Source organism: Uloborus diversus, unplaced genomic scaffold (genome assembly GCF_026930045.1).
Source record: "Uloborus diversus isolate 005 unplaced genomic scaffold, Udiv.v.3.1 scaffold_80, whole genome shotgun sequence".
Taxonomy (NCBI): Eukaryota; Metazoa; Arthropoda; class Arachnida; order Araneae; family Uloboridae; genus Uloborus; species Uloborus diversus.
In genome coordinates, this window is record NW_026559011.1 from 75468 (window position 1) to 100806 (window position 25339).

Genomic DNA, 25339 nt, shown 5'->3' on the forward strand with positions numbered 1-25339 from the left:
TTTAACTTTTTTCTGTTGCCAGAGCGGAAGACAATAACTCAGATTACGAAATTTTGCACACTAGTTAGTGGTAGGGAGTCCGAAATTTTCCGCACAAAGGCTTAGTGCACCGCGGAGTTTCTATTTTTTTTTTCGGTCTACTCCAGTGTTTTTATGCAAAATCATATGTAGTGTTAGAAAGGTTAAGAACTGCTACTACTTCGTTTGAAAATTAATTTAAACGAATAGTTTTTTTCAAGAGTAAAGTAATATGCAGTTAATAGGTTTGAACTAGTGACTGAAATGTGGTTACAATTAAAAATGCTTTTAAACTATGCGTTAAACGTGGAGCGGGACCAGACGGAAGCTTTTATATGCCCAGTAGCATATATGCTACAGTTACTCCTATTCGGACCAAGGGACATTTCTAACCCTCTGATAGGATGTTTGGAACGCAATTAAAAGCTGAATATGCTCACTTTGATATTGCTTCCCGTCATTCGTGTTATATATTACTTTGTCTTCAAATACGAATTAGCATTTGCAAATAAAATCTTTTATTGAACGTAGCTGACAAAAAAAAAAACTGTTTAGCTTACATTCAATTTCATCCTTTGCAAATTAAATAAATACTACTTTTGAGAAACTATGCTTGGAATTAAAAATGGGTGGCACCATTTTTAATCAAAAAATGCATATTTTTCTATACTATTTTAATTTAAGTTAAAATCACGTTTTGAATAATTCTCAGAGCCGTTTTGTAAATTAAAAAGCGAATTATTCACTTTTTTATATTCTTTAAAACATTTAACACAATTTATACAGTTCTTTGTAATGAACGCATTCTCGATTATGAAATTAACCAATGGTTCCTTATATGAATAACTATATAACGAATATCTACATACTTTTCGTTTAGATTTTCATGTTGCAATATCACATCTCAAACGAAAAAAACAGAAACATCAAATTTTGTAATGAGTTAATATAAACTATTAAAATCGCGAGTGATAAGAGAAACAAAAAATTGTCTTTGAGACAGCAGAAAAACCATGCGAAACACTTACATCAAGTTCGCTGCCAAGCGATGCTAAAAAGACCGTTTTACAGTAACTCACATAACAGATATCGAAACTTCAGCGTTAATTCTACAAGAATATCCCAACATATTACCAAACAGACACTGGATTAGGCATCTCATTTCTGTAGTTTGGCTACATATTGCCACGTTGGAAACCCCATGTTTGACAATATTTCTTCAAGTGGTCACCAATTTATTACATTTCGGCAATCTGCATTTGAAATTCAAGTCGCTTCGCCACGAAAAGCGTATTAATACTGATTTCGGATGAAACATGATACCAGAAATGAACATAGCTAAATGCATAAAAATATATTTGAGAACTTACTTCGTTCGACCAGCAATTCGGGCTTAGGATGGGTCTCGAAAACGAATTCACTACAAGAAAATCACACTCATTTTTCAATCTAGCTCCACCGCTGTGATGACCATCATCAAGGTTACATATCTAGAAATACATTAAAAAATTTCAAGCAGCCACAAATTTATTGATTTAAAACAAAATGAGACAACGGCATTTAATTAAACTTAACTTGTTTATGGAAAATCAAAATAGGGGAAACTGTGGCTTGTATTTCGTTTTCATGGAAAGCACCTTTTGGGTCTGAAGAAATATCTTTGGTTCCACTTATTTCCGCACAGGGAACATATTTTTCATTTTCATTTGAGGACATACCAATCAAAACCACACAAGGGGGGGGGGGGGTCCTTTTTCAACGAATTTAGAGAGATAACGAAAAAAAAACACATTTCTAACTAACATTTTTATGGAAAGAACTATTTATATATTTATACCGATTGGTTTAATCTCAATAATATTCCTTGGATAAAGCTTCCAAATGAAGGAAAAACCAGTAAGCCTGTTATTAAATTTTTAAACTAGGACATGTCCTCATTTGATTAGGTCTAATGGACATGTTTTCCTTTGATTAGACACGTAATGGACATGTTTCTTTATAAATGAATGAAGAATCTAAAAACATTCACAGACGTCCACCATACCCTCACCAGCAAGTGGCACAAAGTTTGGTATTGTAGATCAAATGCTGGTCACATGACCAAATTAGAGCCTCCTATTGGCCAAATGGACATGCTTTCTGATTGAAACAAGCCCATGGACATGCTCTTGTTTAATTCAGGACTCTTAGTTTTAAAACAGAATTTTAATGGGGCATGATTTTTGTTGACTGAAATGAATAATATAGCATTGTAGAAACTATTTTGTAATATTTGAATAAGGTGCTAACTTAATTTTGTGTTGAAGCTGAACATGTGTGGTTTGGATTGGTACAGTAGAATACCTTTATGACGCCGACCTGTATAATGCAATTCTCTATAAACAGCACAACTTTTCAGAGAGAGAGAAGTAAACAATAGGTTTTTTTAATTTTAAAAAATCCGTTTGTTTTGCCTTGCTAACATAAAAATTGTTAGGAAAACTAAATTTTGAAACAGTTTTCCATTTTTCCAGCTTAATTCAAAGCTTTTAAATGAAAAGTAATATTCACAGTAAAGAGAAAATATCAGATGGCTCTTGAAAATGCAGCTGTTATGCAAACTATCAAGCTGGCAGAAGTGCAGGATAATTCTTTTAATTGTAAAGCATATATTTATTTGTGAATGATTAGTTGCATAAATAGTGTTTTAATATTCATTGCAGATAGAACTAATTCTGAAGTGCTAATATATATATATTCTGAATATTAGTTTCAAAATTTGTGAAATGACCCTATATAACGCCAAAACCTGTATGACGCAAAAGCTCTGGTCCAAAGGTGTGCGTTATAACGGTCTTCAACTGTACCTCTTTACTTAACAAAAAGCCAACCCGTTGGAGGCGTTTCCAAATCGCAATACAATTTTTTTTTTTTTGGAGAAAGAAGCGGATAGCCATAAGAGCACTTCCAACTCCTAACCAGGTGGAAATAGCGGTTCAGTAAATGGTAATTTGTAGGTGGTATCGTTCAGCTGCAAGTTGCAATGTAAACGGGTCATAACTGGATTGTTTACTCCTTATTTTATGCCAGTGAATTGCATTTATTTTGCTAAACTTCCTACCGGTTCGGAAGAGGGAAGTATACTGAACATAAATCAATGAATATTTTAAACTGAATTTCAATTTACACGTTTGGGGGAGAGTCGGAAGGAATGAGAAAGAGCTGCACTTATTCCGAAATGAAATATAAACATTTATTTCCCGCTTGTGCAGTAGATGTTGCAGCTTTCGACTCTTGCTTAATTCCCATCTGCTAATGTCTATTGAAAAGCTGGAAACAATTTTACGTTTCATTTCGGGATCAGTGCAGCTGTCCCAATCCTCCCAACTTTCCACTACTTATTCATTAAGATCACCATTACTCTGGAATAGAACCTGCTTCCTGCACGAAATGTCTCTGTATTGGCATATGGCAAAAATACACACTATCATGAAATACACCGCCAGCTCAGTCATTTCCAGCCGAGGACTGCAGTTTCGTGCTTATTAGCACTCATCAGCCCATCATTTCCAGAATTTCCATCTCCAGCTCAGTCACTTTCCTATGGCGGGCTGATGAGTGCTAATGAGCACGAAACTGCAGTCCTCGGCTGGAATGACTGAGCTGGTGGTGTATTTCATGTATGTCTGCCTTTTCTCTGGCTATAGGGCGGTAACTTACCGAGTGTAACATTGGATTATTTGCAGTTTATTTTAAAGAGAATTACTATAGAGATCATAAATTTGTGCAAAATATACCACCCGTAAGATTGAAAGTTATCCTAAGTTATCATTGGATTGATTACAGGATATGTTTATCATTCCAATGTTTTTTGCGGTTAGCTATTGAGCGCATCTTTTCCCAAAGATCTGGTTCAACCTTTTGTATGTATAGGAGCCGGGTATGGATGCCGGCTGAATCATATGCAGAGGAGGGGAAGGGGCTACACCCGCATGTGAATTACTAAAAACAAAAGAAAAAAAAATAATTTGAATTTTGACATCTTGAATTCAAATTATGTTTTTCGCAATCACGAGTGCGTGTATGTAAGCGCGTGTATTTGTGTGTGGGGGTATGTGTGTTTGTGTGAAAGGGTATGTGTGTGTAGGCATGTGTGTTCGTGTCTGTGTGCTGGCATAAGTGTGTGCGTAGTTGTGTGTATGAATGTGTGTGTGGGGGGGAATGTGTATGTGTGTGTAGGTATATGTGTGTGTATGTGTTTGTGTGTGTATGTGTGTTTAGTTGTGTATGTATGCGCGTGTGTGTAGGACATAGACGTAACCTGGAGACGGCTTTCGCTATAGGTGCAGCATCGTGAGGAGCCCGTCGACGGTGATGGTGTGGAGGGTGGCGGTGGGAAAATAAAATCAGCTAACGTCAAAAACAGTCAAGTGAGAACAATAAGCAATCGTGATTGCTCAAAAAACCGTTGTTATGGAATCTAAAAAAATTAGAGCAACATCAACTTTAGTGAGGATGATAAGTAATCCGCGATTGCTCAAAAAGAAAAAAAAAAAAGTGTTTTTTTTTTCCACTTGATACTAATCGATTACTTTTTATTTTATTTCTTTATTTAATTTAAATCAAAATCTGATTTGCATCTTAGTTAATATTACCTATTTTACTAGGAAATAACTCGTCAAGGTAAAACGGTGGCAAATTCCCTTATATCAGAGAGATTGGCTTTCAGTCCCCCTCTCCCCCATTGACATGTTTCACTAAATATCTGTACCTCAAAGTCAAATTAAAGTACGTCAAATTTTCACTACTTTTCAAGAGAGCGTAAAAACGTATGTTTACTGCAAACGAAAGTTGGGACTTCGCTCTTTTAACCCTTGTAAATAAAAATGACTTTTTTTTTAAACACAGAACTACGTTGTTATGGCTTTAGAGGGAATAGAAATCTTCGGTGTTAGCCTTTCCAAATAAATTACACAAAATAACTAAACTGAAGTGAACTCAAACTTTGTTTAACTGCACCCGCATTGCTTTTTGTTTACTCGCGCTTCCTCTTTTCTGCAACTACTCGCAGAGAGAATTGGAATCTCACAGTCGTTAATTAAAATGTATTGTTAAAGTGTATATCAATTTTGTAACAAAATACACAAAGAATTATCTTTATTCTTGTCAAAATTTACACTTTAAACAGGTACTAGACTTCGTCAGCACCAGTACCTGTAAATATATTTATCAAGTCTGACCACAGATGAGATAGAAAGGCAAACATCCGGGTTTCAGGCGGAAATGGAAGCATCTATTAGTTTTCAGGGATACTAACTTTTAAAAATGAAATTACCGAAATTTAGGTGCCCCAACAATGAAATATAGTAGCCCTCAAGCTAATCACTTATTACCTATGGTTTCGTACTAAGGTAGGGAGGGATTGACAGATATGAATGGATACATTTTATTGCAAGTTTTATTGTTGGTGACGTCAGAGCGTTACTTGATTAGTAACTTTGACTATTATATATACTTATATATATAAAGATTCATAAGTTTGTTTTTCCTCTGATTGCAATATATTTGTAGTTTTGTAATTTGACTTTTTCTTAAAATGAATTTAATTTCATTTATTTAATAAAAATAAATAAAAAAATAATAATAGTAACATTAAAAAAGAATTATAAATAATAAGACCTGGGGGATTTCTAGTAGAATGACCCATTTCTAGTAATTTTCCCCTGAAAGTCTCAGGAAAATTGAAGGCGTTAACGATCAGGCTCGCATTTAATTCGTCCAGCTTTAAAAAATGACTTAAAAACCTTTACAGTATAATTACTAACTGAAAAGGAAAAGAAAAAAGTGACGAGATTTAAAAAATATACATTTATTTTTTGCCTATATGCTAAGGACTCTTTAAATGCATGCTCATCAGTTACAGTATTTAATTAGGCTCTTTTTTGACAAAAATAAAAGGAAGTACTTCCTAACGCTTTTAATATGATATTTAAAATATGCAAAGTTACTGAAACGCATCAACATTTGAAGCTTACCTGCATCAGCATTTTTGTTGGAGATTTTCTCAAAGTACCAGGATTTTCATATAAGATAAATGTTTTCAATTACTTTCAAATGCAGCACCACCTGAAAAAAAGACATACAGCTATGCATACTAATTACAACACTTTAATTGGTTCAACATTAGGGTGGTGCTTGTTTTTCAACTACGAAAACACTAGCTTCTTAATTTTGTCTTGATCTAATTTTGTTTATTTGCATAATAAATGAATTCAGGCCAAATACTAACACATTTGAACATTATTTAGAGGTAGCTCAACAGCAGTGATATTTCTAACATATGCGTACATTTCCCGATACGTGAAGTATAGGGAGCTTAGGAAGCTTAGTGTTCCATTACTTTATAAGTATACCCTAAGACTATTTTATGATGGCATATAGGTTAGTAGATGACACCACTGCACAGCCTACAATTCCTTAAAGCCTTTGTTAGATCTAATTGACCCATTTTATGATAATATGAACTGTTTTTAGCAGTATAACAAACATTAGAGTTTCAAAATTAGTTTATTTTTAGAACTTTATTTCAGATTCCTTATAGAAACTAAAATTACCATGAAAGCCACAACCAACTTGTATCTTCTTGAAAAGTTAGTTGCAGAATTGAAAGGTGATGAATTACTATATTTACATAAGTCTCCTGGATATAATTTATACCATTGTTTTGAACTGAAACTTCTACCATGGCCATTCCAGGAATAAAACACTTTTGGCAAAGAGCAAGAACCCCAGGAGAGTCAAACAGTGTTTCAGTTCGGAGACGGTTTTCGCTAGAGGTGCAGCATCGTGAGGAGCCCGTCGACGGTGATGATGCGGAGGGTGGCGGTGGGAAAAATCAAAGGAACGTCAAAAACAATCAAATGAAAGCAATAAGCAATCGTGATTGCTCAAAAAAAAGAAAGAAAAATGTGCAGTCACTGCCCTTTACCTGCCCACGGCAGTATAGTGGTTTAACCATGCATGATTAAATAACGCATGATGATATGCAGCTACCTTCTGCTACAAGTTATAGTGAATCACCGCATAACATATGCCAATAGTAGAAAAACGCCCATGTCTGAGACTCCGTAAAATTTATAATTTTTTTCTCGAATGGTGAAAAGTCTATTAAATAGACCCAAAATCAAACTTATTTTTTGATACCAGCTAATTTATATTGGTTGTAGAAATTAATTCCTAACTCGTACGTTTTATTATCGTTTTCTGATAGTAATGAACTTTTAGGTCACTTGAGCTGTCCTCTAAATACTAGAATTTTCTTTTCAAATTTCATACTTAGTGTTTTTACTTCCTTTTACAAAAAAGGAAGTATTGTGTTCGCGAAAAATTTTTCACTCAAAAATCGGTCTTAATTTCCATTTTTCTCACTCCCGAATGAATGTTGAGTTTTTTTCCGACGTGGATCTACTAACTAGTGAAACTAGTGAACTAGGCATCACACGTGGATATATGCCTAGGAACGTACAGACACCCGAAATATCCATTTTGACGATCCCCTCGTTAATTACAACGAGTTTTCTCGTGACGTCTGTATGTACGTGTGTATGTGTGTATGTATGTCGCATAACTCAAAAACGGTATGTCCTAGAAAGTTGAAATTTCGTACGTAGACTCCTAGTGGGATCTAGTTGTGTACCTTTTCTTTCGGTTGCATTCTGATGTCTTAAGAGGGTCTTTTGCCCCTTTTTGGGGGAAAATCATTGTTAATTTGGATATAAACTCAAGTTGTGTTATAATTTGTCGGAGACTTGGCGATATATCGCCAGACTTTTGGTAGCCAAGTTATGTCGCTAACTTGGCGACAAATTTGGCGATTTTTTTTTTTTAATTTGGTTTCAATTTGTCCACTGTTGTTGATATTTCGAGAGTAAACAATGGACTCACATTAAAATTGCCAATAATAGGGAAATGACATTAAATTGGAGTAAAAGGAAGTCATGTGATGCACACATCAGTTCGTTTTTTTTTTACATCAAAAAGAGCAAACGAAAAGGGTAAGTAAGCCCTACAGAAATTAGAACTTTTTTTCAAACATTTAATTACGTACTACCCTTTTCTATATTAAGTATCTTCCATGAAGTATCACAAATCGAAATCTATGTTTGAAATACTTTTTTTACCAGTGACGAATATATTAACACATAATGTGTGTTATTTTGTAATTTAACCTTTTTGAAGCTGTTTAAAAATATTTAATAAAAACTTTAGCTTTTTCAATTCTATTTTTTGCAAAACACGTTTTTTTTTTTTTTTAATTTAGGTATCAGTTTATGCTAAAAAGTATAATTTTTACTTTGAAACCGGTGAGAAATTTTCCCTGTTGGATCTAGAATTGAATACCGAATCACATCGATAATTTCTGTAAAGAATAACAGTTTAAGAAACGATTACTTACCATTTTATTTTGAATTAGCACTACCCGCACGGCTTTGCCCGAAGTAAAAAATTAAAAGGTCATTTCATTTTCTTGTACATTTACAAATAATGGATAATGAATTTCTCGCTAATTTGCTACGTTCATTTGCTCGCCTATGTTCCACGTTATGATAATTTGCTTGATAAAATGTTCTTTAAATTGGAATAGAAAAAGATCAAAGTCGAATTTTCGAAAAATCGCTTCGAGGTGCACACTCCGTGCTTCAAATTAATTCTGTACCAAATTTCATGAAAATCGGCGAAACCGTCTAGGCGCTATGCGCGTCACAAATATCAAGACAGAAACCCAGATAGAGACTTTCAGCTTTATTATTAGTAGAGATAGAGAAGTTGAATTTCTTCATTCTCTTAATTATCCAGATGAGATGTAAAGTTAAAAAAGAAGATGCCACTTGATAATTAAATTGTAAAAAAAAGTATTTATGTCACAAACTGAAGTTACAATATATGAATGGAAATATTTTTTGCCAGGATCTATAAAGAAACCAGAGCTACGCAAAGTCTGAATTTAAATCAAAATGAAGAATAGGGTGCCTTATAATTAACCTGCACACAGTTTAAAAGAAATAACTTCACAGAGAATCACTACTTGGAGCTGCTGACTAATACAGTGGCGGAAAGTACAAAAGGAAACTGTTTTACGTTGCATACAATATACAATTCAGCCACGTTGTCACATCCTGAGACTGCAGTTTCGATCTTATTAGAACTCATCTGTCAGGAATAGTGAATAACCGAGCTGAAGGCAGATGTCATCTCATTGAAGCTGAGATGATGAGGGAGCCGAGATGACGTCGGCCTCCAGCTCGATTATTCACTATTCCTAACTGATGACTGATGAGTCCTAAAAAGAACGAAACTGGAGTTTTCACGATGTGATAACCGGACTGTCTGGTATATTGTGTGTAATTCTGCCTTAGCCCTGCCTTAGGGGCGGTAACTTACTGCTAAATGTTTCACGCGATTTCGAAAATGTCTCCCGAAGTGCGATATTCAACCGAAGACCGTATATTCAGTGCTAATTCTTTTTGTGCCTTCTAGAGTATTCGACATCCATTAGTAGTGTACTTGGAACCAGGGTTATTGTTTAGCAATATCCGAACAACCATCCTGATGCATTGCAGCCACCGTATTCACCGGATATGAATCCCTGCGACTTCATTCTCAGAAGAAGCCGAGCGACCTCAATAGCCTCAAGAAGTCTACAACTGCCTCATTTGAAAGTGTTAAAAGAAAAGCATTCGAACGAGTTACTGATTCCTTCGTGACTAGGTTCCTCGGTGACTAGGTGACCTCTCCTAGGTGACTAGATAGAACCTCTAAAGGTTCTAATTTTGAAAGCATTCTGATTTAATTTCCTTTCCGGTGTTCATTTTAATATATATAAAAAAAATCACAGTGCTATTTGCAACGCTTCTTAGGTTTTTTTCAGTTTAAAGTTTTAGGTTTACTAAATAACAGCCTGTAATTACGTTTTCTCATATCTCAACTGATAAAAATTAATGCATATAAAACAAAAACGGAAGCAGTGTCCTGCCATTAATAGACTTTGATTGAGTTTATTCTAAGAAAAAATCTGAAAGTGAACCACATAATTTTTTTTTTTTTTTTCAATTGTTAAAGTGTTTTTCTAGATTTTCTAGGCTTAAGTAAGTAGATCCTCTTTAAATGTCCTCTACATTTAAAAAACGAAAATTTGAGGACTTTTAAAGATTGAGGAGAGTTAGTCCAGGTGGGATTGGAATCAACAACTGAAGATGTTGTCAAATATATCTTAACGAATGTTTTTAAAATCAAGGGGTGTGGTAAGATACCTTCCTTTTTTCTATACTCTGTAAAACCCATTTTGTGAATTAGAAAGTTTCGGTTTTTCGAAATAATTTAGGTGCATAACTAAAGTTTTCTTGTTAGGATTACTGATCAGTAAAGCTATTTACTACTTTGACTTACAGAATACACTGAAACCATAAAATTGGAATCAAAAACATTTTCAGTATGGTATAACATATATCTCTACATAATATAAAATAAATTCCCAAAAATGCGTCTGTTTGTTTGAACGCGCAAAACTCGAGAACTACCCGGCCAATTTCGCTGACATTTTCGCAGCATCTTTCTTCTAGCACAGGAAAGGTTTGCAGACCAGTTTGAGAAAAATTCGACGAGCAGATCTTATTTTACTATCGTTTAGACCCAATTTTCACATAAATTCCCAAATATGGGGGCGAAAAATTGCTTGCACATATTAATATTACCTATCGTTAGAAAGAATAGAATTGTCCGCGTTCTGTGCAATTTTTTTCAATGCTCTAACTTCATTACGGCGAGAGTTATTCGCGTTTTAACTCTATTTGTTTTAGGCTTAGCTGAAATTTAGGCACTATTTAAATTTATCAATAAAAAGTGAAGGAAGTGTACCATAGTTTTCTTTTTCACACCATTGGAAAAGCGACATCTTTTACTCCAGATATATCTCGACCTTTGGTCTAAAAACTAAGCTTCTACCTCCAAAGGGAAAAAAGTTACATGCCTTTTTAAATAAGTTCGAAAAATATCATCTCCGTTTAAGTTATTAACCATTTTATTTTCGCTTTTCCAATTTTTGAATCTATTGTTTCCTTCCATCTTTCTCATTTTAATTTCTTAAATTCATTTTATTTTCTGTTTCCATGGTTGCGCTTTTTAAATACATCTTTCGTATTTTAAGTTTTTTAAGGTATTTTAATATCTGTCGTCAATGTCTGAAAGGAAACCTTGCATGATGTTCTCTTCTTCTTTTATTTAAGCTTGATTGTTGAATATAACGTCACTTGACAGGGTTTGTTTTCAAGGTAGATCGAACAAAACCGAGCAAGGATGAATATATATGAATAATTTTGCTAATAAAAACACTTCAAATGAATAATAACATGAAATGTTACTCCATGTGTTTGGACTTATCGAATTGCAAATACATCAACTGAGGTAAAAGTAAATATCGAAGAGAGTTACAAAAATTCTTTTTGATGTGAAGTCTGTTTGGTTTAAGATAATGATTGCAAATATAATTTTTTGCACTATATTTTACAATGGTCAATATCTTTCCGAGTTACTTTATTGTTATAAAATTTTAAAATATTTATAGCAGATCAAATGTGTTATATAAAAAGAGCAGTAATTTATAAATTTGCTTTCCTCGTGTAAATACTAATTGCCAAATTTACCACTTTTAGAAGCATATTTTAAGTTCATAGCGCACACTAAATCTTTACAGACATCACCAATTCTACATGGTGTTCCGTTTTAACCTGCAAGACCTTTATTTTTGCAACCATTAGTCCTAGATATCAGATGTATACATCCACTTGAAAAAAATGTTCAAAATCAGATGCAGAGTTAAGATGGCGAAAGTTTCAAGTAAAAATTAAAATAAGTCAAAAAATAGAAAATTTAACATTTTATACGGGCCTCAGGTCCCTAAACTTATATTTAGTGAAATAATCTCCATTGAAAACTATTGCTGACACAAAACACTTGACATTTGTGAGACCAAAATTAAAGGAGATATTGCATTTCAAAGTTTTAAGGGACAATACAGAAGATGAGACTGGAACTTATCGCCCTTTCAGAAGAGTGACAGGTCGTCAAAGTAAGAAAAACAAGGTATACTTTTATTTTTGATTGCTATTCAAAAATACATGCAAATGTTATGCCGTGATACGTAAAAATAACTACAAATCTCGAAAAATTTGAAAAACCACTCTATGCACAGATATAATTTTAAACACTTGTTAACAGCTATATTTTCCCCCAAAAGGAGTTATTGACGGATAGTGAAAAGTGGTGTAAGTTACAAAACGCTGCGTTTCATATCTCGGTGAATATTGGTCGTAGGTGTTGGAATTATTTTTCAATGGAGATTATTTTCCTAAATATAAGTTAGGGCACCTGGTGCCCGTATAAAAAGTTAAATTTTGTATTTTTTGACTAATTTTAAATTTGACTTCAAACTTTCAATGTCTTAACTCTGCATCTGATTTTGAACATTTTTGCCATTGGAAGTATACATCTAGGACTAACGGTTGCGAAAAAAAAGGTCTTGCAGGTTAAAACGGAACTCCCTGTGTATGGCCTGTGCTGTTTTGATATCATCTTTCGATAAAGTAAAAGCTGTCATAGCCCAAGTAAGAAGGTCATGGACGTCGCAGATAGGTTGTTGTATCACTTTTTTTGATGTCGATTTCTGTAATAATATTCCTATTCTTCTGCAGAGGTCTAACATTCATCACTCACGAGGACTTTTTGTGTTAAACTGTAGGTGAAATCTAATTTTCTTCACAATACATAAAATTATATTATCAAAAAAAAAAAAAAAAAATGTGTCAAACTGAGGAAGGAATTTGACTGGGCAGAAATTATTCTAACAAATAATTTTAATATGACTGCTCAACACTCAGTCATCAGTCAAAGTTTTCTATCGAATGATAGGATGTAAAGAAATATCTGTCAAAAAGCATTTGTTATCGCTTAAATTTTCTTACACATAACAAATATTTTTTTTTTAATTTTGAAACATTGAAAATTTTAGATTAAAAAAACAAAACAAAAATCGAACATTAAAATTTTATCACCAAGTGTTGAAATGCATTCTAAGATATCTGTCCACACATCTTTGTTGCAGTTGAAGAGGGGTTATTTTGAGAAAACCTCTGTTAAAGTAGTAAACAACTTGCAGAAAAAAATATAATGCAAATACTTTTGCCAACCAGTAATCATCACTATTTATAAGGAAATATGCAATGTGCACAATGCACAAATGTTTATTTGAGCTAAACGACTTTGGATATTTCCTGTTATTCCTTGTAAAAAAATGGTATGTATTTACTGATTACTTACACTTGAGTTTGGATTTATTTTGTATGACACCTCAACTCTCATGCTGTGGCTCATGTTATATTCATTGGTTTTCATTTTGTGGGAAACACAGCATAACAAACATGATTTTTGAAAGGAGTTTAAGTTTTTTTGATTTAAAATTTATAAAAAGTTTTTAACAGAATTGCTGATAAGTCTAGTTTTCGAGTGCGCTGTGAGGATAAAATATGCTTCTAAAAGTAGAAAATTTCAATTTTCGAAACTAGTATCAGGTACAAAAAGTGGTACATTACTGCTGTTTTTATACAATACACATAATCTGCTATCACTATTTAAAAATTTTGTAGCTATAAAATAACTCAAAAAGATATTGATCACTATAAAACCAACTCAAGGAAATTTATATTTGCAATTATTCTCTTACACTTCAATTAGAAATCAAATTTATATAACACTCATCGATGTTCACTCATATCGAATTGCAAATACATCAGCTGAGGTAAGTCCGAATACAAGATGTTTCATATTATTATTAATTAAAAGTATATGTATTAGTAAGATTATTCATACATATTTTATAGCATGATAATAGCTTTAGACTAAAATGTAATGTTTTTGGTGTGTTCTATAAATAAAAATAGTAAATACCTTTACTGATTGATAATCCTAACCACTTGCTATCATACATGAAATACACCGCCAGCTCAGTCAATTCCAGCCGAGGACTGCAGTTTCGTGCTTATTAGCACTCATCAGTCCGGAAAAGGAAGTGACGAACCTGGAGATGGTAAACCTCTTAAGGAAGCCAAGAGGGCAAAACAAACTGGTATCTAATATAGAATCGGCACTGGCCAGACGAGTGACCGAAACAATGGTTCGGTTCAACACGAAATATTGAATGCAAGGCAGGTATATTCAGTAAGTTACCGCCCTATAGTCAGAGCTAAGGCAGAAATACATGAAATACACCGCCAGCTCAGTCAATAATCCTATGCCGTCCTGATGAGTGCTAAAAAGCACGAAACTGCAGTTCTCGGCTGGAATGACTGAGCTGGTGGTGTATTTCATGTTTTTCTGCCTTAGCCCTGGCTTAAGGCGGTAACTTTATTACAAAATACCATGCTTTGCCATCAATCTTTGAGTTGAACCACACCATTGCTGCGGTCGCTCATCTGGTTTGCTAATTCATCATTAGCTACCAGTTTTTTGGCTCTCTTGGCTCCCTTAAGAGGTTTTTCGCCTCCAACTCATGTGATTCTTATACCTGGCTGATGAGTGCTAAAAAGCACGAAACTGCAGTTCTCGGATGGAATAACTGAGCTGGCGGTGTATTTCACGTATTTCTGCTTTAGGGCGGTAACTTACTGAATATACTTGCTCCCATGTTTGTATTTATTTTGTACATACCTAAAGTCTTTTACATGTGTTAGTTTTCATTTTGTGGGAAACACAGTGTCTTGGGTAAGTTTGGAAATTTAATAGCCATTATTTTGAAGTTCAGACAACGTGTGGCAGCGACCATTTTTGATTTTTCTAATATTTTTATATGTCAAAGTAGGTCATGAGAAGTAAACATTCTGAAATTTTTAGCCTTCCAAAAAATTTTTTTCGTTCGTTAAAAATTCCCAAAGTTTGAGGTTTTGCAGCGCTTTTTCAGAAAAATTCTAAAAGTTGCATTTCAGTGCGCTTTAGCTCTTTACAGAAACACCACCTCACGGTTATAGTTATATTTATTGGTTGTACTGTATCTAGTGATGATGACTTCATAGTTATTTTGGTTGGGGGTTTGTTACTTTCTTCAGATAAGGGATCACAAAGTATGGATTTTATCCGTTTTCGCACAAGTTTAACCTGCGTTATTTCCCCCAAAAAGTCACCCCCCGAAAAAAATGTAACATATACTGAAAGTTTATACTATGAAGAGAGTAAATGGCACAAAATTTGTTTGAGGTTTAACTTCTTTTAGGAGAAAAATACCCTGATATTTTTCAAATTTTCAAAAATTGTGCTTTTTTGATCGCAAGTAACTAAAAACAGCATCACTAGGAAAAAGAACCTTGAATATATTATGGTACCTGGGTATGTGTAAAACATCATGAAAAAGAAAGCAGCATGGGATCTTTTCTTGTTTTCCAGAAAATAATTTTTTTGTAACTCATTTTATGCGTTTTCTTGAACATAAAACGTGTGTCCTGTATGCAGATTAAATCTGCTAAAACTTAAAGGATGTAGTAAGAATGTATATATGTGTGTATAGAGAAAGAGAAAAAGACTAGCACTACTTTATTTTTCTGATTTTTACAAATTGATGCTATTTTAATTGCAGGTAAATTAGAAAACGATAAATCGATATTATATATATATATATATATATATATATATATATATATATATATATATATATATATATATATATATATATATATATATATATCGCTTCTACGGTATAATTTTCTTTTAGCTATCCATACACAGTGTGGTTATATTTACGTAGAGTAAATGACGCAAAAACAATATGTAAATTTCAGAACATCAAATTAATATAAATTCATATCATTTGGTGGAAATAAACAACTCGGGATTAAAAGTCTGGCAGTATTTCGACGTCGGTACAGGAAAGGAAATTTCATTTACAGAAGATGCATTTTTTAAATCTGGTCACTCAGTTATTTCGGAATTCTCTTCTGCGGAATATCAACGTCCTCAAAGCATTGTCAAAGCACAGAAACGACGAAGATTAGACAGGGAATATGCTGCTTCCTATTTCTGCTCAGTACCAGATAGCATGAGCACATTTCTCAAAAGAGGTGACTACGAGCAGCACATTTACTCTGGAAAACACAGTTATGTAAAAGTAGCAACATTGTCTGATGGAGTAAAGAAAAACTGAGTCAAGATGCTGCAAGGACAGAAAAGTTCTGCTTCTTATGGTCTTGGTCAGGCATCCACCAGTCAACAAGGAGAAAACAAAGAAAATATTTTAGAAATCTCATGTGAGGGGTGGGCTCTCGCAACTTCTAAAAGTACACTATTTTCACTGAAACAAAAAGAGTGAAAAGTTATGAAAAGTTACTTTATGGTGAGAAAACCGGGAGAAAACAGACGCCCGACCAAGTAGAACATGCAATGAGAACAGAGATGATTGAAGACATAAAAATATTCCAACCGAACAATATCTGACAGAAGGTCAAATTCAAGCTGCTTTTAGCCGGTATACAAAACAAATTAAAAAAAAAGCTAATAATACTGATTTATCAAGAACCGATAGACTTTTAGAGGTATTTGAAGATGACATAGAAAATAGACATTTAGAGGAAAGTGAAGCAGATATTGTTCATGAAATTTCTTCCATTATATATTATATCTATGGACATAAATAAGAAGGAATTATTTCGGTATTCATACGATAAATCAATATATATATATATATATATATATATATATATATATATATATATATATATATATATATATATATATATATATATTGTTACAAATCCTGTAAATAGTAATTATTGTAGTAACGTAACCTGTAAATAGTTTCCCGTAATGAATATACAACCCCTTTTTCATATGGCTAAAGTATACGACCCCTATTTCCTTTCTGTTCATTGATAAAATTTGATAACGGTCTACTACTTTACAGAAGCGTGTGGAATATTTGAGAAATTTCTTTTCGGTGTATTTAAGCCGTTAGCGATGGATAAACAGTGAGTTTCGATTGATATTTCGAACTGAGAAGATTTTTGCTCTGTTTATAGCGAGGCATTTCGCTGTGTTGTTTTCGTATTTGGAAGTAAATACGTGTGTAAACGTTGAGTTTACGGTGTTGTGTGATAATTGCTTAATTGTTGATGAATAATTTAGCAGTTGTTGAAGATCTTTCCTGTACATAGTGTAAATAAATTTCCTGTGTTTTTATCAAGAACTGTGTCTTCATTTCAAGAAAGTGGAAGTCGCAAGGAATCCGTTACAATTTGGCGCCCAACGTGGGGCTACTTCAGGACTTTCTTGCAGTAAGTGTGACTTTGGACATTTTTTCATAAAGACTTTTTAAATTTGGACTTTATTTTTATGGTGATTACTCGCGCAATGGATGAACAATTAAAACAACTGCTTGATGCAATCAACTCTGTGAAGAGTGATATGGCGGCTAATCAAGAACAATTAAAAAGTGACTTGACTGCAAGTTTTACAGCTAATCAAGAACAATTAAAAAATGATATGGCGGCTAATCAAAACCAATTGAAAAGTGATTTAACGGTGCTGAAAAATGACCTAGTTTCTAACCAAGAGGAAATTAAAAACGATCTTACTTCGGTAAAGACCGTGATGGAAAATAAATTTAATGAGATAGAGCATCGAGTTGATGCTATTGAAGGAAAGTTTGAGGCAGTTGAAGGCCGATTCATCGCAGTGGAAAATAAAATCGAAGAGAAATTTGAAGAAAAATTAAGTTCCGTGGAAGGCCGATGCAATGCTGTAGAAAATAAACTGGAAGAAGAAGATAGAAAATTTCATCAACTTAAAGAAGACATCTTTAAAGACCTGGAAAGGAGATTGGCGACCGCGGAAAGCAGCTCTGTACAGTTTGGCGCTCCCACATCGGTTGCTCGACCGTCCATTAAACTTGCCACATTTGATGCGAAAACTTCGTGGCAGGTTTACAAAACTCAGTTCATGATAGTGGCGGATGCGAACGGATGGGACTCTGCTACCAAGGCCTGTCATCTTGCAGCATCCCTGAGAGGTGACGCAGCGGACATTCTCCAGACCCTTCCGGACAGCCCGCGCCTGGATTTCGCCGCCCTCACATCTGCGTTGGAGCTTTGCTTCGGTGAGAAGTGCCAGAAAGATTTCAGCCGACTCCAGTTGAAGTCCCGTTTCCAGAAAACCGGGGAAACCCTGCAAGAGCTAGCGGCGGACGTCGAGAGATTGTCTCATCTTGCTTTTTGTGACTGTCCTGCGGATGTTCGAGACAACCTGGCACTCAACTACTACATCGACGGGGTTCGAGATCCGGAAATCCAGAAAGCTCTACGGATGGCGGATGTCAAAGACCTGAGTTCTGCTGTTGTGTATGCGATGAAGTTGGAGGCCGCCCAGCAAGCAACCCGCAAGGATCGCCATTCAATCCGCGGCGTGAAAACTGATGAGCCTGATCCGGTTTCGTCACGTTTTGCTGAACTGGAAAAGCAAATAAAAGAAATTGCAGGAATCCTCAAAAGGACTTCGGCTCCCAAGGACCATAATGGACAATCACTTAAGTGCTGGAAATGTGGTGGCGAGGGTCACTTACGAAGAAACTGTGAAGCTCGTCAAGGAACCAGAGGGAAGAGCACTTCTCCCTCCCATGTCCAGGAAAACTAAGCCATGGCAATCTCGCGGGGCGGAGGTCGCCAAATTGGAATGAGCCCCATCTTAAAGTTTTCCAGATTTCATCGACGAGTGGCGGCAGTAATGGACTGTTTGTTTACGCATATGTAAACGGGTTTCCCTGCGAACTGATTATTGACACTGGAGCCAATGTTACGATCATTAGAACAGATGTGGCTCGTCAATTTGGACTCAACATTCTGTGGACGCCGCCCTGCGTTACCCTCCAAACTGTGACAGGTGACAAGATCGAGATTGAAGGTAAAGTGAACTTAGAAATTGTGTTTGGAAATGCCATTTACCATCATACCGCATTCGTTGCTGCTATCATAGACCCCTTCATTCTCGGATTGGACTTTTTAAAGAAGTATGACTTCAACCTCGACTTCAAGACTAACGAGCTGCACTCGACGAGAGAAGACATAGCAGTCTTTCCCGCAGAAAGTGATGTAAAATCCGCTCATCAAATAATTGCCCAAACAGATTTATCAATTCCCTCAAGGTCAGAATCATTAATACCCGGCTCCATTGAAGAAAGCAATAGTTTTAGATTTGGACTCATTGAATACCCCAACTTAAGCAATAACCCAAAAGGAGTGCTGGTAGCATCTACGCTTGTGGACCTTTCTAAGGATGTAATTCCTGTGAGAGTCGCCAACGTGAGTGAAAGGCCAAGGAATATCCGGAAAGGCGAAGTGTTAGCAACTTGTACTCCCGTAAACTGCATCATTAGAAGAATCAATTCCCCCGAGACTGTGTCTTCTGAGTCCTTGACATCGAAGTTAATTGGGAGTGCACCCTTATCGAAGGATCAAAGAACTGCTGCGGAACAATTGGTGGACGACTTCAAGCATCTGTTTTCATCTACATCGGAGGATGTGGGTCGGACGAATTTGACGCAGCATACGATCTATACTGGAGAAAACCCCCTATTAAACAGCATCCAAGACGACTACCGTTCGCCAAGAAGGAAGAGGTTGAGACCCTCCTGAAAGAGATGAAGGAGAATGATGTAATCGAACCCTCATCCAGTCCTTTGGCCTCTCCCATCGTCTTGGTCCGAAAGAAAGATGGCTCCACCAGATTTTGTGTCGATTACCGACGACTGAATGAAATCACCAAGAAAGACAGTTACCCTCTTCCACAGATAGACGACACCTTAGACACTCTTTCCGGACACAAGTGGTTTTCGACCCTGGACTTGAAGAGCGGCTACTGGCAGGCTGAGATACACCCTGATGACCGAGAGAAGACAGCGTTTACAACTGGACAAGGCTTATGGCAGTTTAAAGTGATGCCCTTCGGCCTCTGCAATGCACCAGCTACGTTCGAGCGTCTTATGGAGACAGTGTTAAGAGGACTTTCCTACGAATCCTGTCTGGTCTACTTAGACGATATCATCATCGTGGGACGCAGTTTCGAAGAACATCTGGCAAATCTTAGGAAGGTGCTGCAGAAGCTTAAGGAAGCCAATCTGAAGTTAAGCCCGTCCAAATGTAATTTGTTCCGCCGGGAAGTGAACTACCTTGGTCACATCATCTCTTCTGAAGGTGTACAAACCGATCCAGAAAAGGTATCTGCGGTCAAGAGTTGGAGTCGTCCCGAAAACATCCATCAGCTGAGAAGTTCCCTGGGGCTCTGCACGTACTACAGGAAGTTTGTGAAGGGTTTTTCCAACATTGCACGACCTTTGCATAAGCTGACGGAGAGCAAGCAAAAGTTTGAATGGTCCAAAGAATGCGAAGATGCATTTCTACGACTGAAGGAGGCTTTAACATCAACGCCTATCCTTGCCTATCCTCAGCCTGAAAAATCCTTCATCCTAGACACTGATGCGAGCAACGAGGGCATCGGAGCTGTTTTATTCCAAGAAATTGACGGAAATGAACATGTCATCGCTTACTGGAGCAAATGCTTATCAAAGTCGGAGCGGAATTACTGCGTCACCAGAAAGGAGTTACTGGCCATAGTGAAAGCTGTAGAACACTTCCATCATTACCATTACGGCCGAAAATTTCTGCTTCGGACAGATCATGCCTCATTAACTTGGCTTTTGAACTTCAAAAATCCGGAAGGTCAGATAGCCAGATGGATACAGCGGCTCCAGGAATATGACATGGAGATCAAGCATCGAAAAGGGTTATCTCACGGTAATGCTGACGCTTTATCAAGGAGACCCTGTCCTGAGAACTGCCACTATTGTTCCCGAATCGAGAAACAGTATGGAACGACTAGCCCTACCGCCTATCAGGTGACAGTGACTCCAATATCATCAGAACCTGATCCATGGAGTGATGACCAAGTTCGAAAAGATCAACTTGAAGACCCCGACATAAAACCAATTTTAGAGTTCATGGAAAGTGACAGTCGACGCCCTAGCTGGCAGGACGTTTCCATCTTCAGTCCTGCAACATAAAGATACTGGGCTCTATGGAACTCACTCCATTTACGGAACGGCGTGCTACACCGAAAATGGGAATCTGACGACGGCAAAACATCTAGGTGGCAGTTACTACTTCCCCGATCAAGGATTTCAGATGTTCTGAAAGAAATACATAGTAGTGCGACTGGAGGACATTTTGGTGTCTTGAAAACCCTCAATAAAGTTCGGGAGCGCTTCTTCTGGAGCAAGGCGAAGGATGACGTGGAGAAGTGGTGCCATTCTTGTGACGCCTGTGCTGCTCGTAAAGGACCGAAGAAGAGAAGCAGAGGGAAGCTACATCTGTACAACGTTGGAGCTCCTTTCGAACGAATTGGGATTGACATCCTGGGTCCTCTACCAAGAACTGCTGATGGGAACAAATACATTCTTGTTTCCATCGACTACTTCACCAAATGGCCGGAAGCATATCCCATTCCAGATCAAGAGGCTACCACCGTAGCAGATACTGTAGTCCAACACTGGATCTCGAGATATGGAACACCTTTGCAGATTCATTCCGATCAAGGGAGGAATTTCATCTCTGCTGTGTTTAAGGGCCTATGCCAAATTCTCGGAATTGAGAAAACTAGGACAACACCACTACACCCACAATCGGACGGCATGGTGGAGAGATTTAACCGCACAATCCTGAACAATCTCTCACTTATGGTATCCAGAAATCAACAGGATTGGGACAAGAAACTACCTTTGTTCCTTCTGGCCTACCGCAGTGCTGTCCACGAGACTACCGGATATGCCCCATCTCAGATGCTCTTCGGACGAGAGCTTCGGCTACCTTGTGATCTCGTCTTCGGTCGTCCTCCGGATGCGCCTGCATCGCCTGAGGAGTACATCCAGGATCTCCAGGCCCGGTTGGAAGACGTTCATAACTTCACACGAGAGCGAATCAACATCGCGGCGGAGAAGATGAAGACCCGATACGACACAAGGTCTACTGGACATGAATTCAACGAAGGCGACAAGGTTTGGTTATGGAATCCCACCCGACGGAAAGGTCTGTCACCCAAATTGCATTTGCATTGGGATGGACCCTACAAAGTCCTTAAACGACTAAATGACGTCGTAGTGAGGATCCAAAAATCACCTAATGCAAAACCTAGGGTTGTACATTATGATCGGTTAGCCCCATACTATGGCCATAGTTCATGAGTATTACGTAAACAACCATGGTTGATAACATAAAAGTTGTAGATAATTTTTTTGCTTTTAATGTTTAGTAATATTTCTTGTTATTATTGTGTTTCCTATGTATCTGTTAGTTATTAATTAATGTGAATATTTGTAAATTTTTGATAGAAGTTCGACACCCTTTCTGGGGATTGTACTGCCCGGGACGTGCAGTCCTTAGGAAGGGGGCAATGTTACAAATTCTGTAAATAGTAATTATTGTAGTAACGTAACCTGTAAATAGTTTCCCGTAATGAATATACAACCCCTTTTTCATATGGCTAAAGTATACGACCCCTATTTCCTTTCTGTTCATTGATAAAATTTGATAACGGTCTACTACTTTACAGAAGCGTGTGGAATATTTGAGAAATTTCTTTTCGGTGTATTTAAGCCGTTAGCGATGGATAAACAGTGAGTTTCGATTGATATTTCGAACTGAGAAGATTTTTGCTCTGTTTATAGCGAGGCATTTCGCTGTGTTGTTTTCGTATTTGGAAGTAAATACGTGTGTAAACGTTGAGTTTACGGTGTTGTGTGATAATTGCTTAATTGCTGATGAATAATTTAGCAGTTGTTGAAGATCTTTCCTGTACATAGTGTAAATAAATTTCCTGTGTTTTTATCAAGAACTGTGTCTTCATTTCAAGAAAGTGGAAGTCGCACCGAATCCGTTACAATATATATATATATATGATATCCATTTATCGTATCGTTTTCTGATTTACATGCAATTAAAATACCATCAACTTGTAAAAATCAGAAAAATAAAGTATTGCTAGTCTTTTTCTCCTTCTCTTATACGCACATATATACATTCTTAGTACATCCTTTAAGTTTTAGCAGATCTAATATGCATACTGGACACATGTTTTACGTACGAGAAAACGCGTAAAATGAGCTACAAAAAAATTATTTTTTGGAAAACAAGAAGAGATCCCATGCTGCTATCTATTTCATGATGTTTTATACATACGCAGGTACAATAATATATAAAAGGTTTTTTTTCCTAGTGATGCTGTTTTGAGTTAATTGCAATCAAAAACGCACAATTTTTGAAAATTTAAAAAATATCAGGGTATTTTTCTCCTAAAAAAAATTAAACCTCAAACAAATTTTGTGCCATTTACTCTCTTCACAGTATAAACTTTCAGTATATGTTAAATCTTTTTTTCGGGGGGTGGCTTTTTGGGGGAAATAACGAAGGTTAAACTTGAGCGAAAACGTATAAAATCCATACTTTGCGACCCCTTATCTGAAGAAAGCAACCACCCCCAACCAAAATAACTATGAAGTCATCATCACTAGATACAGTACAACCAATAAATATAACCATAACCGTGAGGTGGCGTTTCTGTAAAGAGCTAAAGTGCACTGAAATGCGACTTTTAGAATTTTTGTAAAAAAGCGCTGCAAAACCTAAAACTTTGGGAATTTTTAACGAACGGAAAAAATTTTTTGGAAGGCTTAAATTTTCAGAATGTTTACTTCTCATGGCCTACTTTGACACATAAAAAAATTAGGAAAATCAAAAATGGTCACTGCCAAAATTTCCGTTTTTTGTCTGAATTTCAAAATAATGGCTCTTAACGTTGGACTGTTTGCAAAATAAAAATATTTATCGTTTTTTCTACAGCAAAAGTAAATTTTCAGACCTACGTTGGAATTGTCACTGCCACTAAGGATATTGAAGTATGAAAATTTTCCAATTTGATTTAAATACCTAAAATTTGAGCTGTTAGTCTACGCATTTAATTTGTTGATTATGACAATATTTTGGAAACTGTCGAATAAAGTTCAAAATGATTTAGCACGGAGCTAGTTATGACAAATGTCAAGGAGGCACGTTGTGATTGTGTCCCTACTTGACCGCCCGTTATCCGTCAGATATGAGAGCGTTGATGACCAAAATGACTGTGGAAGTAATAAACAGGAAGCTGTTAATAAACCAAGCACTTTAGCAATACATTTAGTCAAGGATACTAAGGATACAGAACAGTTTTTATAAAGAAAAAAAAAACATTGAATAAGATGAGTCTATGACAGTTGATGTTAGCATTGTATCAGCGTTACGTTTTACAGAAAAAAGACGGCCACGTACAGTGTTGCCAGATGGTCAAATCCAGATTTCCCCAATTCCCTTCCAACTTTTCCCCAAAAAGCGATGTTTTCTATCAAAATTCCCCAAATCCAAAAATTATTTTTCCACTAATATTTTTATAAAATGAATCGAATTCCTTTAATGTTTTTGTATCTTGAAAAAAATTTTTTCCCCAAATAGACAAATTTTCTTCTAAAATTCCCCAACGTTTTTTTTCTTCCCATTTTCGCTTTTTTCTTCTCTTTTCTTTTCGTCTTCTTTATCTTTTTCTTTCATTATCTTTACTAATAATAAAGCTAAAAGTCTGTCTGTCAGGATCTCAGCACCTAGATCGTTCCGCCGATTTTCATGAAATTTGGCACAAAGTTAGTTCGTAGCATAGGGGTGTGTACCTCGAAGAGATTTTTCGAAAATTGGATTTTGTTCTTTTTCTACTCCAATTTTAAGAACATTTTCTCGAGCAAAATTATCATAAGATGGACGAGTAAATGACCAAGCTATCATAACGTGGAACCGTAACGTGGGCAAGCCAATTGGCGAGAAATTCATCATGCATTATTTGTAAATATACAGGGGAACCAATACACCTTTTAATTTTCTACTGCGGGCAAAGCCGTGCAGGTGCCACTAGTCATAAATACAAGCGCCTGACCGACATATAAGAAATAGCCAATTTTTTTTTTCTACTTGCATTTACTACTCTGATTCTGTATGTACATTTAAACTATGATTTTTTTATATATTTATCCAAGAACATTCTTCATCACGCTTATTTTTACCTGTTTCACGTATCAACTAGTTACTCACGCAAAACATTAATGCGAATTCCGTAGCATAATATTCCACATAATGCGATATCCATAAAGTTGATCAAAGCTAAACCAACGCTGTTTGATACAAACAAT